Raw genomic sequence first — 16,834 nt, 5'->3', positions numbered from 1 at the left:
AAAGCAAGCTTTGTATGCCTGTAAAATGTACACTCTAAAAAATACTAGGTTGTTTCAAACCATGTTTGGGTCAAATATGGACAAACCCAACTGTCGGTTTAAATTTTTTTAATTAAAATTTTAAACCCGATGGTTGGGTTTGTCCATATTTGACCAAAACATGCAACAACCCAGCATTTTTAGAGTGTATTTTTTAGTGTGTGCATGCCTAATTCGGGAGCTGATGTATGATCCTCTCACGTTGTTTGTGTTGTAAGATCAATGTGCTTTATGCAAATATATGTCATCTAGCGTCTTGGGGACAGAGTTAATGATGTTTATAAAATGAGCCTTCAGCTAGAAATTTTAATTATCCTCTCTGACTCTTGGGGTTGTCAAATACATATGGGTCAATAGCATGCCACTGTTTTTGATTAAGTTGTTCAAAAATACATTAAAAAATACTAATTCATGCAGACTGACTTGAATACACCTCTTTTATGATGAGTTTTTCATTTCTGAATTAAAATTCAATTTTTGTGGGGCTGAAATGTCTGGAATGTGTAAACACATTCTGGAGATTGTAATTGTAAAGAAAAACTTCTTATTAAAAACATGAAAAACTATAAAATAATTTCTCAAGTAATTTCTTTAAAATGTCATGTGGCATAACCAACATGCTGAAAGCCATTTTTATAAAACAGCTAGGAAATTATATCACAGAGAAGACCCTCCAAACTGTGTGTCAAGGTCAGTAATTGAGATATTTTTTAATGACTTGGCAAGGTTAGTTCAGGTTTTCAGGTGTCAAATGGAATAACCTCCAAAACATCATGATATTTTTCCAGATATTTGCAATATAGATAGATAGATGGATGGATGGATGGATGAACTTTCAAAAATATGAACTTTCACTGTTGACCTTTCACTCAAACCATCCTTGTTCACGTTACTTAAAAAAAAAACTCTACATGTAATTACATGAACTTAATTTGTCCAAGTTGTTTCTACTAAAAATGAGTATTGTCAGCTTAATAAGTGTTTGTTCAGTCAACCTAATATTGCTGAGTGAAATTCACAAATTAATGTTGACATAAGTTATTTTTTGAGTGTATTTTGTAAAGCAAATAAGGTAAATTAAGTCAATAAATGTGTTCACCTTATGTAATAATCTTTTATATATTTAACATAACATTAAGTAAACTGCACATATAAATATTATGTAACAGTGACAAATTCAAATTATTTGTATTTACTGAAGCAAATTTTGTCAGCTTTACTTGAATTTCTTTTGTTCATACAACTAAATTGTTATTTGTACAAATTACTCAATATAGTTGCATGGAACCACTTGATACTACTTTTTTAAGTAAATCCAACTATTCAATTTTTGAGGATAGATAGATAGATAGATAGATAGATAGATAGATAGATAGATAGATAGATGTCTTAACTTTAAAATTCTGTCCATTTTATTTACAAAATTCAAATAATATGTTGTTTTGGCTTTCTTTAATGTGGCATGACAGATCACTAAAGCCGCCTCAGTTCAAGCGGCAGCACGGATCAAGCACACATGAACAGATCATTTCATCTCCTTTTTACTACTAGTTACAGCACAAAATAACATGGATGAACACCAGAAGGTATTTTGAAAGATACATTACAACTTACTGAAATGAATCGCAATCGCTCAATCAGTGTTTTCAACTGGGGAAAGACATCAACAAAACAGCTTGTACGCTATACAATGTCACTTATTGTCACATTTAGCTCAAGAAAGCCATTCAGTGTCCATAAACTCACATTAGTTAGCTAGAAAATATAACTCTAGAGAAGAGCATTTTGTTAAATATATGCACTGTATTACATATTAATTCATTTTTTACTTAACCTGTTAATGATGTCTTCATTATTTAATGTATGTTTGAATAAATCTGTCAACAATTTATTACAGTTTCAATTTTTGTTTAAATGTTTATATTTCACCAACAAAGTTGAGTAGAAACAATTAACAGTTAAAAGGTTGATATAAAAACTGCATTTTGTGCAATTTAGATTTATACGTCTATAGTGTAAGGAGAAGAAAAATATTAAAAGGTCAAGGGTTACAAAACTTGACATTTTAGAGTCATAAATGTTTGAAACCTACACAAATACAAAGATTAGATTTCTACTAACTTGCTATTTCTCAAAGATTTGTAATTTTCTCAATCTTAGACATCCTTATTTGTCATTGACCAATATACTGTATGGACACACACAAAAAAGAAAACATTTGCATTGAAATATCTTGATGACTAGCGAACATCTGTTGTAGTTAAATTTCATGCTGTCCCATAATACTTAGATCACTGTACACCACTCTTGTAAATTCTAAGTTTTTACGATCATTACAATGATTTTCCACCAGTTTTCATCTGTACATCCTCTGCTTCACACATTTACAGTTACGCCCAGCAGCATTCTGAACAGCTGAAGTCAGCGTGTTGCTGTTTCCTCACAGGGTGACATTTATGCTTGAGTTATGAAGATGTAGATGCTCCTGGAGGGAGATCAATGGAGGTTTTCACTGGCTGGTGACATTCACTCTGGCAGTATTGACTCAGAAATAATGTTCAAAAACAAACAAACAGGCTCCTTTGGGGTTTCCTCCCCATATCGACAGGGGTTTGGGTTGCATCCATCTGTGAGTCTAATCAAGTCCACCCAGCTGCTGACTTTATTATGAGAAAACAGCTCTTTTCTAATCAGTACAACTTATTGGTATATACAGAAAACAATGAACCCCTTAGCTAAACGAGCCAGGGCAATGAGTTGTACACAATAGACTCTGGAAATAGTTTCCTGGGTTTTTTTCTTGGTTCAGTATCTTGAATTTTCCATGTTGCTGGCATCAAATCTTTGAAAGACATTTAGAGTTTTATTTGAAGCGCTTAGTGGCAAGTAAGCCAGACATTCCTTTAATGGATATTCATGAACTCTAGTCAGTTTTCTGACTCATTTCTGCCAAATAATCTGTCATTACTTCTGGATTGACAGAAATTCTGATTACAAAGTCTTACACACCGTTCATGAAGCAACTATAATGCCGTTATTTGAATTTCAATGAGTTTTTTTTCCCATTACAGTTTATTGTTGTGGTGTCACAGATTTTATATTCTTTCTCCAGCACATTAAAACAAAATAAAATGCGATTGGCTGCTTCATGATGACTAAAAGTCTAGCTACACTCTTAAAAATAAAAGTTTCACAGTGGTTTTTCAACAGAGATGCCAGGTTCAGACCATGTCTGTTACGATAGTCACTGTGTCAGATTATTCGATTTTGACTTCTAATTTCTTGTCATGTTGTGGACAAGAAACATGTCAGACTACACGTTGCTTCCCAGCCAATCATTGCTAGCCATCTTTAACAGTGTACCTAATGTCATCGAGAAGGCAGAACTAGTGACTGACTTTATAAGAGAGTAAACAAACAATGGTTGTACTAGCCTAATGCTAATTCCAGTACTCCAGCTGCTGAAGTGCCTCTGCTATCGTTCGCCAGCATTTATCTTTATATTTATTCTTTTTTCACATCATATAGTTAGGAGTATTGTTGCCATTGTCTTAATTTCACCTAGCAGCACCAATACAATTGTCTTTCTCTCATTTCACCATGTTTGAAAGCTGTGTTCAGAAGAGCTTCTGCTTCTATTGGTCAACATCAATTGGTCCCAACGGCCATTGCTGTTTATGAATCACCACCTACTAATGGATCGTGCCAAAATCTGGCTGATATCGTGTAGTCTGAATCATGTAGAAGAATCATTTTGGGTTGCCCAAAGAACCTTTTGATGAACAGATCTTAAAAGAGCTATATGAAGGTTCTTCATGGATCCATCGATGACAATAAAGAAACTTTATTTTTAAGAGTGTACATAAGAAGATCTGTATTTTTCGTTCCACAAACAAGACTCTTTCTGTCTTCTCTTGTATTCACAGTAATCATCTTCCAGCACTCTCATTCTTTCTTGTCCAGTACAGCCATCATGTCTTACCAGCAGTATCTGCTGTTGCTCGTTGTTTTCAAATTGTTCTGTTCTCCCCCTTCAGTACTCCAACACAAACTCCCTTCCTCAGTCTTTCTGTTTATATTCAGTTCTCCAGTCTCTTACTGCTGTGCTGAAAAGAAAGCACCAACCTCATGCCTTTTGTGTTGTTTCAAACAACTTTGCTTTTAAAAGCAGACAGTGAAAGCTGTTAGATAAGTGGCATCATTGGAAACCTGCGGACTAAATGTGCATGTCAGAGAATGTTTTTGTTCATTGATGCAGATCTTCTGTTGAAATTCACTCAATTTGAGCACCTATTTTCGATGCAGTCTGGACAGCATATTTCCTGGTTCCAGTTAATTCATCTGTAAACATCAGTCATGTTTGCTGTTGCAGCCGTATGATTAGTATGCAGCTTTTTCAGTAATTAAAGATTCAACTTGCAAGTACATTTTCACGACTGTAATGACTCACACATGGTGCGCTGCCTTAATGTTTGTGCTCTTACATCAATTTTATTCATTTAGCAAAGCACCACAGGCGACAGTTTATATTATGGACATTGAAATGTAGAATATAATGTTAGATTTACAAGTTAAATATTATAATACTAAAATTATTGCAGTATTTGATACCATATAGCTGTCTATTTAGCTGTCACTGACAACCTAGTGGTTCAGTAATCGGATCCATTAAGTAAGAGCTGGAGGCAAACAATAATGTGGAAGAATCACATAAACCTAAACACATACCAGAAATAGATGCAATTCAACTTTTACTTATGATATGAAGAAATTATGCTCACATTGTAAAACTGAAAAAGAACAATACAGTAAAATGATAAGTTGACTTCTGCTCACCAATGCTGCATTAATTTGATCAAAAATACAGTAAGAACAGTAATATTGTCAAATATTATTACAAATTTAAATAACTGTTTTCAATTTTAATGTATTTAAAAATGCAGTTTATTCCTGTGATGGCAAAGCCATTACTCCGGTCTTCAGAAATCATTCTAATATGCTGATTTGCTCCTCAAGAAACATTTCTTATTATTATCAATGTTGAAAACAGTTGTGCTGTTTAATATTTTTTTGTCGAAACCGTGATATATTTTTTAGGATTCTTTGAATAGAACATTCAAAGAACAGCATTTATTTGAACAAAACTGAATAAAAGTATTAATTTCTTTTATAAAAAAAATCTTACTGATGTACTTTTATAGAAAAGTATTGCTAAAATTGTATATGTTTATAAAAAATATGAGTCATCAACATGTATTTTATGGTCGAAAACAGTAAAAAGTCTTCCCAGATGCCTCTGTGTGATGCATCACATTTGATTATATCTTTCATGTAAAAAGATGTGTCTATAGTTGTCACAGTAGGTTGTTGCAAGGACGTTTCAAAAACGGACTTCAACTGAAAAAGGGATTTAATCACAAAAGGAACGTTACAACCAAACATAAGGCAAACAAGAGAACAGACAAAGAGTGCAGGGAAGTGAGTCCATTTAAAGGGAGAGATAATGAGGTAGTCCAGGTGCGGGGAACCCGTGATGATGGTGTGTTGATTTGGAAGTGCGTGCAGGTGTGAGACAGGGAGGATGATGGGAGTTGGAGTCCGGGACAGAGGGGAACTGTGACAATAGTTAGTCTGTAGTTATTTTATATTCATCATTTTTGTAGGGCTAATCCTTTGTTAATGTTTCTTGCATTATTTTATTGTCATATGTGTTATGTATGTCATTATGGTGTTTTATTTTTGTGTAGTTGGCACTGTGCAGGTATTTTAAGGGACTATTATATCAGTTAATGAAATATACAATTTTTATTAATGTTTATTGTATAATGTTTTATATAAATGTTTATTGAAAAAGATTTTCACACTGCATGTGTGGGTACAGTGTGAATTGAAGTGTGATGTTTAGTCATTTTTGTGGAGAGACGAGCAGGTAATGATTCTCTCTGCAGTGATGATGATCTTCATTATAAAGCCATAGTTACACTCTCTTTAAATCGGTTTGTGGAGTGAGAGAGTCCTTAAATGTGCGTTGTCTGTTGGGGGAGGGGATAGAGATTCAGCATGGAGGACAGACTCTATAATGGAAAAAAATATCAAGGGGAGAAAAAAAAAGCTGCCATCTGTATTTTCCTCCTTCCATCCTGAAGTCAGTCTACCTGCAGCCCTGAGTTCAGTCTTCCCTCAATCTATCAATCACTGTTCTCTGCATGTGCCTATTAATTCATCCCCTGGAACTAATATTCCTCCTTCTCCTGTTGTCATTCTCTCACCCTATTCATCCTGCAATTTCATTTTTCTCTGCTGAGAGTCTGGCATTTGCCCTCTATACACTTGTAGTCAGCACTGCACAATGCTCTGTTCTTGGAAGTCTAATTTATGAAATTCAATAGGCACAAGGAGTGATAAAGAAAGAGAAGAAAACAGGTAGAGAATGAATAAAAGGAAAGAATAAAGTAAATTAAAGATTGAAACCATGTGAGACTCTTTGTGAGATTGGACATGATTCTGCTTTTATTGTAAGAGAAAATGGGCGACTGTTATCTTCAGTTGCAGTGTAACATGTTATCTTGACCATTATGAAAGATGCGTTTTAAGGTGCAGTGTTCCTCCACAAGGTCCAGGAACAAATGAGAACAGATGATGGAGATGTGACAAAATATCTCAGTGGACTAGGCAAGGACAGGAAGAAAACTTTTTCAGCGGCCTTGGTTATGGAAGCATCTTTCCTGTTCATTTTCTCCATATGTGTCCGTTTCATAAAATCATTCAGCATTCTAAGTCATGAACCAACCAAACCAATACAAATTTAAGTAAATGAAAATTCAACTGTTATCTAAATACATGTTATTGAACTTATCCTGAATGATTCATTCGTGCTTCATGTTTTTTAAAGAGGACCTATTATGTTTTTTGTTTTTTTTTACAGTTTTAACTTTCTTAATTAGCTATATAATGTTGATGTTTGAGCATTAAAATTGTCTGCAAAGTTACAAAGCACAAACTCCAAAGGGAGTTATTCTCTATAAGCAAGTTTCTGAATTCCCTGAAAGGCATACACAGAAAAAAAAAGGTTGAAGAAACTTGTGGTTATGGTAAGGGCCGTGACATTTACGAAACAGGCTCGAAGAGATTCACTAATCCCAAAACACTGGTCCAGTCGACCAATCAGAGCACATTGTGCTTTTCAAAAGGAGGGGCTTAGACAGGAGTTAAACTATGACCACAAGTTTCGTCATTATCAGCATAGTTCAATGAACATTCGTAAACAGCATTGCAAAGTTGTGTGGTTGGAACAACAGCTCTTGACCTGTAATTAGAAGCATAGTTTCTTGTTTGTATGACATGTGGACTTAATAAATCCTTATCTTGAGCAAAGCAAGCAAGCTGACATTAAGTACAATGTATATCTTTCATTTCAAATATATATACAAATGTCATTTACGTCTTTTAGTTTGTCGAGAGATTTAAAGCACCGTTTAGTACATAAGAACAAGCCTATGATTGAATCTGGAAATAAACCAAAATCCTCAGATGCCATGTCCGTAATTTATAGCAAAAAAATCTAGCATTAATTTGAATTCATTAAAAGAAGTTATTACTCCACCACCTGCGTTACATCATAACCAACGTGGTTGAATGACAAATTTGCAACAGTACGGTTTTGGCAAACAGTCGTGACTAGTTGATTTCTTCAACTATGCATCGTACTATGGTAGTTGTTAAAGGGTTCGTTCACCCAAAAATGAAATTTCTGTCATTAAGTACTCACCCTCATGTTGTTCCAAACCCGGAAGACCTTCGTTCATCTTCAGAAGTGAACACAAATTAAGATATTTTTGATGAAATCCGAGAGGTTTTTTTATCCTCGATAGAAAGCAATAAATGACCACATTCAAGGTCCAGAAAAGTAGTAAAAACAGTGACTACAGTGGTTCAACCTTAATGTTATAAAACGATGAGAATATTTTTGTGGGCAAAAACAAAACACAAATTACGAATTTATTCAACAAATTTGTCTCTCCCCGTCATTCTCCCACGCTGTTTACATCCAGCTCTTCCATGTTCTACATCAGAAGACGGATTTCATAAAAAATATCTTAATAATATCAAAAATAATTTGTGTTCTGAAAATGAACGAAGGTCTTACAGATGTGGAACAACATGAGGGTGAGTACTTAATGAAAGAAATTTCATTTTCGGGTGAACTAACCCTTTAAGCAGCGAGTTACGCCGTTGTACGGGAAACACATCCCAGAGCATTACTGGCAGAATGGGAAGAAAGGTGCTGCAACAATGTGAAAAATAATTATAAAAAATAACATTCAAGCATGAAAACCTCTTCTAGTAGACTCCAAAAACAAAATCAAGACTTTGAAAAAGGTCTTTGACCTTTTAATTTTTAATCAAAATATCATAACGTATGCTGGACTTCTTCAATCATTTAGTCTGCTTAAACCTGCCCCTTTCTTACAATCGAATGCAAGCTCTCATTCACGTCTGCCTCCATCCAATCAACAACTAATAGATAGAATCAAGACCCATCTTACATTTTTGTGTTTTCCAATAATCTGTTTCACCTGGATGTACGTCACAATATGGAAGAAATTTCGTTACAACTTTAAACCAGAAAATACAGTACTCAAGTTGGATGAACCAATTTTACGATAACTTTATAGTGTTCCTTGCAAATTTTTGGAGCTTGACAGACTATGGGCACTGTAACATTCTTCAGAATTTCTCCTTTTGTGTTCCACGGTGGAAAGAAACGTCAGCTGTCAGTGTGGAGTGACATGAGCGTGAGTGAATGATGACAGATTTATATTTCTGGGTGAGTTGTCTTTAATGTTACATAGGTAGTTAGCTCAGCTAGCCCACAAGAACTCACAGCTATAGCCACGATTCCTGTTTCCAAGGTAACAGTGCCTTCTTGATTGGTGGATCTTGCTTCAGGAATTTGGGTAGTGTAGTACTTCATCATGAATTCGGCTATTAAAAATGAAGTCGAAATCACACTGAGTTGCTGCTTCTACAGAGGCATATACAATTGCTTCACAACCTCAAAGCTCAGGAAGTCTTCAAAGGTTTATACAGTCTTGCAAAAAAAAAAAAAAATCTCTTTGGAATTTTTTAGTTGGATTTCTACTTCTAGAACCGCACTAACTTATAATGCAGAATCCTTTTTTTAGAGTTTAAATGATTTAGCTTGTGTAGGACAAATTTTTTTTTATTATTCTTTCAAGAATTTTTGGACAGATATGATGAAGTATGTTCGTATGAGAAGTATTGTATTTTGTTATATGTGGACATTATAAGGGTGAAGTGTGAAGCGGACTTTTCCTTTCAGGCAGTGTCATTTAATTGGAGCTCTCTTCCCTCCCAAGGTACTGGGTTTTTCTATCCTCAACACTTTCCCTCTTTCCTGCTTATTCCATTTTTCTATTATCTTGTGACTGTCTTCTCCACACTTTCCTTACTCATAGATGCATTGGAACATGAGTGAGGATATACACTACCATTAGCTATGTTTCCATCCACCTAGTTTTATGCACATTTTGGGATATCACATAAAAAAACTGAATGAAAACGGCAAGATGCGCATAATTTTTAAAAATGTGCATAAAAACTCATGTGCTCAATTGAGGCAGATACATTTTTTTTATCCGATAAGAAGACATGCACATAAACTATGATGGAAACACAATTACAGAATAAATCCCTCAACGTGCAACAAAAAAGTCACATGACTTTGCCAGTGGATGTGATTGTATAACTGGACAAACCAGTGAACATATTTCATTGCACAGAATCTAAAATGTTGGTTTTGATCATTCTGAAATGCCTAAGCCAAAGTCTGTCATCAAAATGATTTGTTTTATTTCCCTCAAAGAAGCGATTGCGTTCCGAAACACCAGGCATCCGAACGCAAGATAACATGTCATTTACAATGTGAGCCAAGAAAAAGAACCACAGTTCCTTCCCCGATTGCAGCAACTTCTATTTCTTTACAGATACATACATCTTTTGAACACATAAGATGAAAACGGTGCTTTATTTGTGAATGTTTTAATGCAATATTTCAATTTTGTGTATAAGTTAAACTCGCAACTTTGAATGGAAATATAGCTACTGAAAGGTTTGGGTTCAGTAACTTTTTTTTTTAATGAATACTTTTATTCAGCAAAGACACATTAAATTGATCATATTTCTAGCTACTAGTTCTGGTTAATAATTTTTTTTTTTTTTTTTTTAAGAAATTGATGTTTATTTAGCAAGGTCACATTAAATTTATTGAAAGTGACAGTGAAAAAAAAATCACAGTTTTCATACAAATATTAAGCAGCACAACTGTTTTCAACATTGATAATAATAAGAAATGTTTCTTGAGAATGATTTCTGAAGGATCATGTGACACTGAAGACTGGAGTAATGATGCTGAAAATTCAGCTTTACCATCACAGGAATAAATTACATTTTAACATATATTAAAATACAAAACATTTATTTAAATCTTAATCATTTTTACTGTATTTATAGATCAAATAAATGCAGCCTTTGTGAGCAGAAGAGACTTCTTTCAAAGACATTGAAAAATCTTACTGACCCCAAACTTTTGAACTTTTGTATCTATACTGAATTCCTGGGCTTATAACTGATAGTCAACAGCTAAATCAGTCATTTTTAATAGTAATTATTGCAATAACTGATTGTGAGATTTTAGTCTTACTGTGTCAGCAGTTTTCAAAATCTTACTCTCATAACAAACAGCTGTCATCCGGTTCAGAGAGATTTCAGCTGTTTTCTGCCGCTCATGTAGACTCCCAACATTAAGGGGCATTCACATACAGTCATTCATGAGAGTTTGCGATTTCTGGTGACATTAGCAGTACAGATGGTTGACAATGAGGAATAGTTGAGCAGAGTTCTAATATATGCAAAGCAGCACTTATTAATAAAGTTACCAATACAACCACTGCCTCATACGGTTAAATATACTGCAGTCGAGTGGGAAGTGACTGCACAGAGACACGTGCACATGCTCTGAGTTGCTTTGATCGACTAAGTTGCCTCTTCCTTGCTTGAGGCACAAAACCCCAATTTTACCACTGAAAACATTGGGTTAGCAGCTACTGACCAACCTCTGAGTTGAGACTGTCTAGTGATCAGACTGATGTAATATTATTTTAGCATTTGTGTAGCTTGTGTGTGTTGCATTTGAGCCACATACACACCTACATACTCTATATACAGTAGATGAAATGTCTCTACCAATGTTAAAACCAAACCCACACCATTAATTCAGAAGGGCACAGAGAGTAACTAGTGTCATTATAAGTATCGAGGAGATTGATTTCATATTATTTTAATTTAGCCGCTGACATACTAAATGTGAACATTTGCATTGTAGCTCTCATTACAGCATAATGTCCTCTTCCGACATTGTCGTTTTTCATATAGGACTGTATTAGTGCATGAGTTAGCTATGGCGAATGGGATCAGTTGAAAGAAAGGTCACATTTCAATGTGGTAATGATTCAAGAGTCAGACAAAACCCCACATTCCTCGACTCTTCTGCACCAGGAATGTTTGCTTTCTGTCTTCCCTGTATATCCTTTTCCTTGGCAATCTCACCGGCCTCTCTGCCTGCCAGAACAGCCCTCTGGGTAAACAACAGCAACACTGTTCAGATGTGCTTAGAGGGAAAGACTCTTTTCCCACTGAACTAGTGATCTGTAACCATTTTAACCACAACTCTGACACTTGAGGCTGATTGCATTTACACTGCAAAAAACTCTGTTTAGTCAGTATTTTTGTCATTCAATTTAAAATAACTGTTTTATATTTTAAATAAGCTAATTTACCGCTCACAAAACATTCCTATTATCAATGTCGAAAACCGCTTAAAGTGCCCCATTATGCTTTTTCGAATATTACCTTTCATGCAGTGTGCAGTATAGCTGTTTGTGAATGTAAAATGTCTGCAATGTTTTAAAGATCAAAGTGCACAGCAAATAAATTTACCGTCTCCTAAAAGAAAGAATCAATTCTGAACTGCCTGAAACGAGTCGTCAGTAATCCCAGTCTCACTTCCTGTTACATACCTACTGTATGTAACAACGTAACAAATTTGAGTAACACTTTGTGTCCTTGTTACGCATGTTACATGTAGTTACTTTAGTACTATAAATTGTGCATAATTACATGCAAATACCTAAGCCTAAACCAGTAACACTTTATTTTACAGTGTCTATTATTTTACAATTCTAATTACTCTGTACTTAAATGTGTAATTACACTGTAACAAGGACACCATAAAATAAATTGTAACGCAAATTTGCATAATGCCAGCCTATGGTGTTCATTGGCTGCCTGCGAACAACGTCTACTTTGATCTTCAATCATTGTAGTTGTAGCTGAGGCCTGGAAGAGTTTGGTTTGTGTTGTCGACATGTTGAGAAGATGCTGTTTTCCACTTTCATGCACTTCAAAAGGACTTGCGCTGGAATTGATACGAAAAAACTGACACCATTGTTACTGTTCGTATCATTGTGTTTACAAACTCTGAGGAATCCTCCAGAGCTGAAATTCAGATATGTTAATGAGCGTTTCATTTCCGACTCGTGCTGTAAGCGGTAAGGCCCCGATATACTTCGAACAAAGTTCTTTTTTGTTCTTCGTTTAGGAGTAAAACGAAGTTCGAAATACGTGAGCAGCGATATACTGTAATCGAACATCTGACGCCGCTCTCAGCAGTGTGGGCGGTGTCAGATATTCATCAGATTTTCATTTAGATGAATATGTAAATATGTGCTGTGCACTTTCTTCTCAGTAACAAAATAAACACAACAAAAATGAGAAAACAGCAAGCATTTTTTTTAATAGAAAGCATAAGAAAAGCGTCTGAACATAACAACATCGGTATGTTAGCCCGAGCTCTGCAAATTAGCACTCCAGTCACATCACGTTTATTTATATAGAACTTTATTCAATAGACTGCTTAAAAGCAAGCAACTTTACAGTATCAAACATGAAAAACAGTGTTAGTGCCTCATTTTATCAGAAGCACAACTTCATTTTGTACTATAAGGAGATCTTACCTCAACGAACTCAACAGACGAAATGAGTCAGAGAAGAGTTTCACGTGAAAGAAGGTGGAGCCTCGGCGCACACCACCTATTACGTTATCGTCACGGACCAATGATAGTACGAAGGTGTTTTGCAGCTGGAGCGTACTTTTCCAGAGAGTTCGCTTTGGCAAGCTGTTTCGACCTCCCAAAACGAACACAAAACGAACTTCATTTTGGCCTGATTTTGTTCGAAATTTCGTCACATCAGTTCGTTCTTCGATTTCGTTTGAAGTATATCTGGGCCTGTAGACCAATCACAACAGACCAAACAGGCCATCTGACCAATCAGAGCAGAGTAGGCTCTCAGAAAGGAGGAGTTTAGAAAGACTGAATCTTAAAACAAACCGTTTTCAGACACTTTGAGAAACGAGGTAATGTGCAATGTATATTATGAGAAAATGGAAGTGTTTTTGACCTTGGATGCATGTAAACCTCTTGTAGGAGACCTCCAAAACAAAAGCAAGGCAAATATTTATGTATTTATTTATTTTGCAGTGTATAAGCATTTAATAGGCTCAGATGATTATATTTGTACAATAATTTTAAAACATGAATACTATCAATAAAGGAAACGGCTTTCAGAGAGAGAGAGAGATCATAAGATGGATCGTTTGAGACGGTCTGACAGCATCATGTCTGCAATGAAATTTTGGAGGTCATAGTTCAGCTGCACGCATCTTGTAGCCCATCTCTCATTTACCATCTCCTACAGTAAATTTAATAGCTCTCCTTAAGCCCTCCTGCCTGGTTGTCATGGAAACATATCTGCTTTTTGATTTAATTTAGCTAAAGTACGCTACAACGTTCATTCGTTTAAATGTCAGCGTAGCTTCCCTGTGGAGAAGGAGATTCATTTATACATGAGGCTTGGTGTTGTTCTCTTTCCTTTAATGTACCTCTGTTACCGCTGGTCCGCAATAGTATTTTCCTCAATTGTCGGGACAAAACTCTCTCAAATGAACATCCCATAAACTTTTAATATGGCAGCGTTGTGTGTCGGCATGTCCTCTGATGACCTCAAACGGAGCAGATCGTGAATAGAAAGGACTGTTGATCGGTTTTAGAACAGCACTGACAAAATTCCTCTAAAACTGTTGACAAGAATTCAGGCCTCAGGATAGAAAATCTCCCTCTGGAAAGTTTGCTTACATTGTATGACTCACGCATGAGCTGGAAGGGGGGAAGGGTCCGTCCGTTTGTATGTGTTTGTGTGTGTGTGTGCTTTTAAGTGTGTATTTGAGTAAGTCCAGGGTGGAACCAGTAATCATGGTTCATGGGAAAGGAAAGAACAGGCATGATTCCAGATGTGACGACACCCTTCTTGAACACATACACACACAGACTGCATTTGATTATGGCTGGACGCTAGGGAGGTTTTGGAGAGCAGGAGGGGTATTTCTGGAAACTCCTAAATCTTTACTCCAGGCACAACTTGGCAGCACGTGATTGGCTAGCTCTCTATTCACATGACTTTGCTGTGATGTGGAGTCTGGGGTCCTGTATAGCAGGGGGATATTAGAACAACACAAAGAAAAAAGAAAGAGGGAATTGGTCTGAATTTTCAGACGTGAGGCAAATTCACTGACCTCACACATAAATCAAACGTTTCAGAGGTTTGGCTAGAGAGAAGGTTCAGTAGGACAAAAGAGCGTAAAGACAAAAAGATCGATGTAAAAACCCAGCGCTGTCTAATCTATATGACAAGACCCTCTGTCTATTTTTAAACATGCACTTGAACATTTTCATACAGGACTCGTTCTTTCGTTTGGTGCGTTTTCAAGACAGTGCTAAGTTAAACATTTGAAACCCAAGCTCGTTTTATTGTGCTCAGTCTAGCTAGTTTTAAACGAAAGAACACGTCCTGTGTGAACGGCCCGTTAATTGTGCTGTAAAATCAGTGATAGCAGTGCTCCATCTGCTGGTAGAAGAGAGTAAATCACTTTTGATAGAACATGAGTTCTTTGTATTTATTAATATTTTGTGGATAATGATGATTTAACCTTAAAATGCATACACTACCACTCAAAAGTTTGGACCAGTAAGATTTGTAATGCATTTATTTGATCAGAAATACAGTGGAAACACTATTAATATTGATATTATTGTTACATTTTGAAATGCTGAATTACAGTTGCTTAATATTTTTGTGGAAACTATGATACATTTTTCAGGATTCTTTCATAAATAATAATGTCAAAAGAACAGCATCTATTTAAAAGAGAAATAATCCCCTCCATCTGTTCATCTGTTGGCATGATAAATATCATGCTTATATTCAAATTTATATTTGTAATAATTTCATATAATTTTTATGTTCACATTTATATTTAATAAGAAGTTTAGGGGAATTTAAATAGCAATAAATTCATTTAGCAGATATTTTTTATATAGCTAGGCTATGGTTATTTTAATGACTTAATACAGTCACTGTAGAGCATATAAAGTTATATACTATTTAAAATGAATTTAGAGGTACATAAAAATGTTATAAAATGTTATAAATGTTATAAAAAAACAAGAGTAGCCTGAAGCATGAATCAATTGGTAGGCAATACGGACCGATCGATTTATGTATATTATTAGTGCTTTTTAATGCATTTGCACCTTGTGGGACACACATGAGACGCTGCTGTTCCAAATCTGTAGTTGTCCTAGTTTTCAAGGAGAACTGCTAGTTGTCAGGGAAACTGGTGGCTCTCCTGAGTGTTTAGAGTGGAGAGAGTCCGGTCATTTTTAAAGATAGTTATCAATCTTCTGTCCCCAGACACAGAGTGTGTGTGTGTGTGTGTGTGTGTGTGTGTGTGTGTGTGTGTGTGTTTGTCTATGTTTGTGTTAAAAGTGAATTTGTGGTCTTGTAGCCAGCGCTAGTTTCGAGAGGTTTTTAGTTTAGTGGTTGCACTGGTTTCATGAGCTAGAGATGTCAAACCACAAAACATCCTTTACAAACAGTCTTTTGTGAGAAAGGAACATTATGCATGCTAAATATATGTTTGTAGATGATTAAATGTCAATTGAATAATTCAGATTCTGACATTTAAAAAAAAAAAAAAAAAAAAAAAAAAATCTACTACCGTTAGGCGCCATCTGGTGGTGAGAGTCTGTATGTGCGCATACTTGTAGTACACTATGGGTTCAAGTGTAGTACAAGTGGTAACTAAATGCATTTTTAGTACAGAGATAGTATGTTAAAAGCACATTTTAGTTCATATTCATGGTGTCTCAAAATAGCACAGTTGAGTACACTTGGATGTTCTTGAGATTATCTTAAGAAGTACTAAAGTACAAAATTAAAATAGAGCACTTTAAGAACATTATGGAAGTGTACTTTTTTACACCTGGGACTACTTGGGACTAAATTAGTCCACTTTTTAATATATTAAAGTATACTTTTTAGTTGACAACTAGTTTACAACATTGTTTTTTATTTGTACTGCAGGTGGACGTATACTGAAACTTAACTAGTTGTAGCACAATACTTGTAGCACATTTTTTTACTTTATGAAAGTACACTTTTAAGTATACTCTTAGTAAACTACTAGTTTTGCAGTTTTATACTGCAAGTATTCTTGTATATTTTATTATTGAACTAAAAGCAGAAAGCACACCTGAATAAACTTTTTTTTTGGTAAGGGCACCTAATTAGTGTTCTGCAGCTGTGTGTCTGTTTTATT

The 16,834-nt window shown here is 35.3% G+C and overlaps 1 protein-coding gene across 2 annotated transcripts in view; it reads left to right on the top strand.

The window, feature by feature from the left end:
- fstl1b (follistatin-like 1b) overlaps positions 1-16,834 on the top strand; it is a 52,986-nt gene that overhangs the window by 17,214 nt on the left and 18,938 nt on the right. The window lies entirely within an intron of this gene.

The sequence above is a fragment of the Ctenopharyngodon idella genome, chromosome 9 (genome assembly GCF_019924925.1).
Source record: "Ctenopharyngodon idella isolate HZGC_01 chromosome 9, HZGC01, whole genome shotgun sequence".
In the NCBI taxonomy this organism is placed as follows: domain Eukaryota; kingdom Metazoa; phylum Chordata; class Actinopteri; order Cypriniformes; family Xenocyprididae; genus Ctenopharyngodon; species Ctenopharyngodon idella.
Note: the sequence above shows the minus strand (reverse complement) of the source record. Positions and strands in the feature narration are given on the sequence as shown.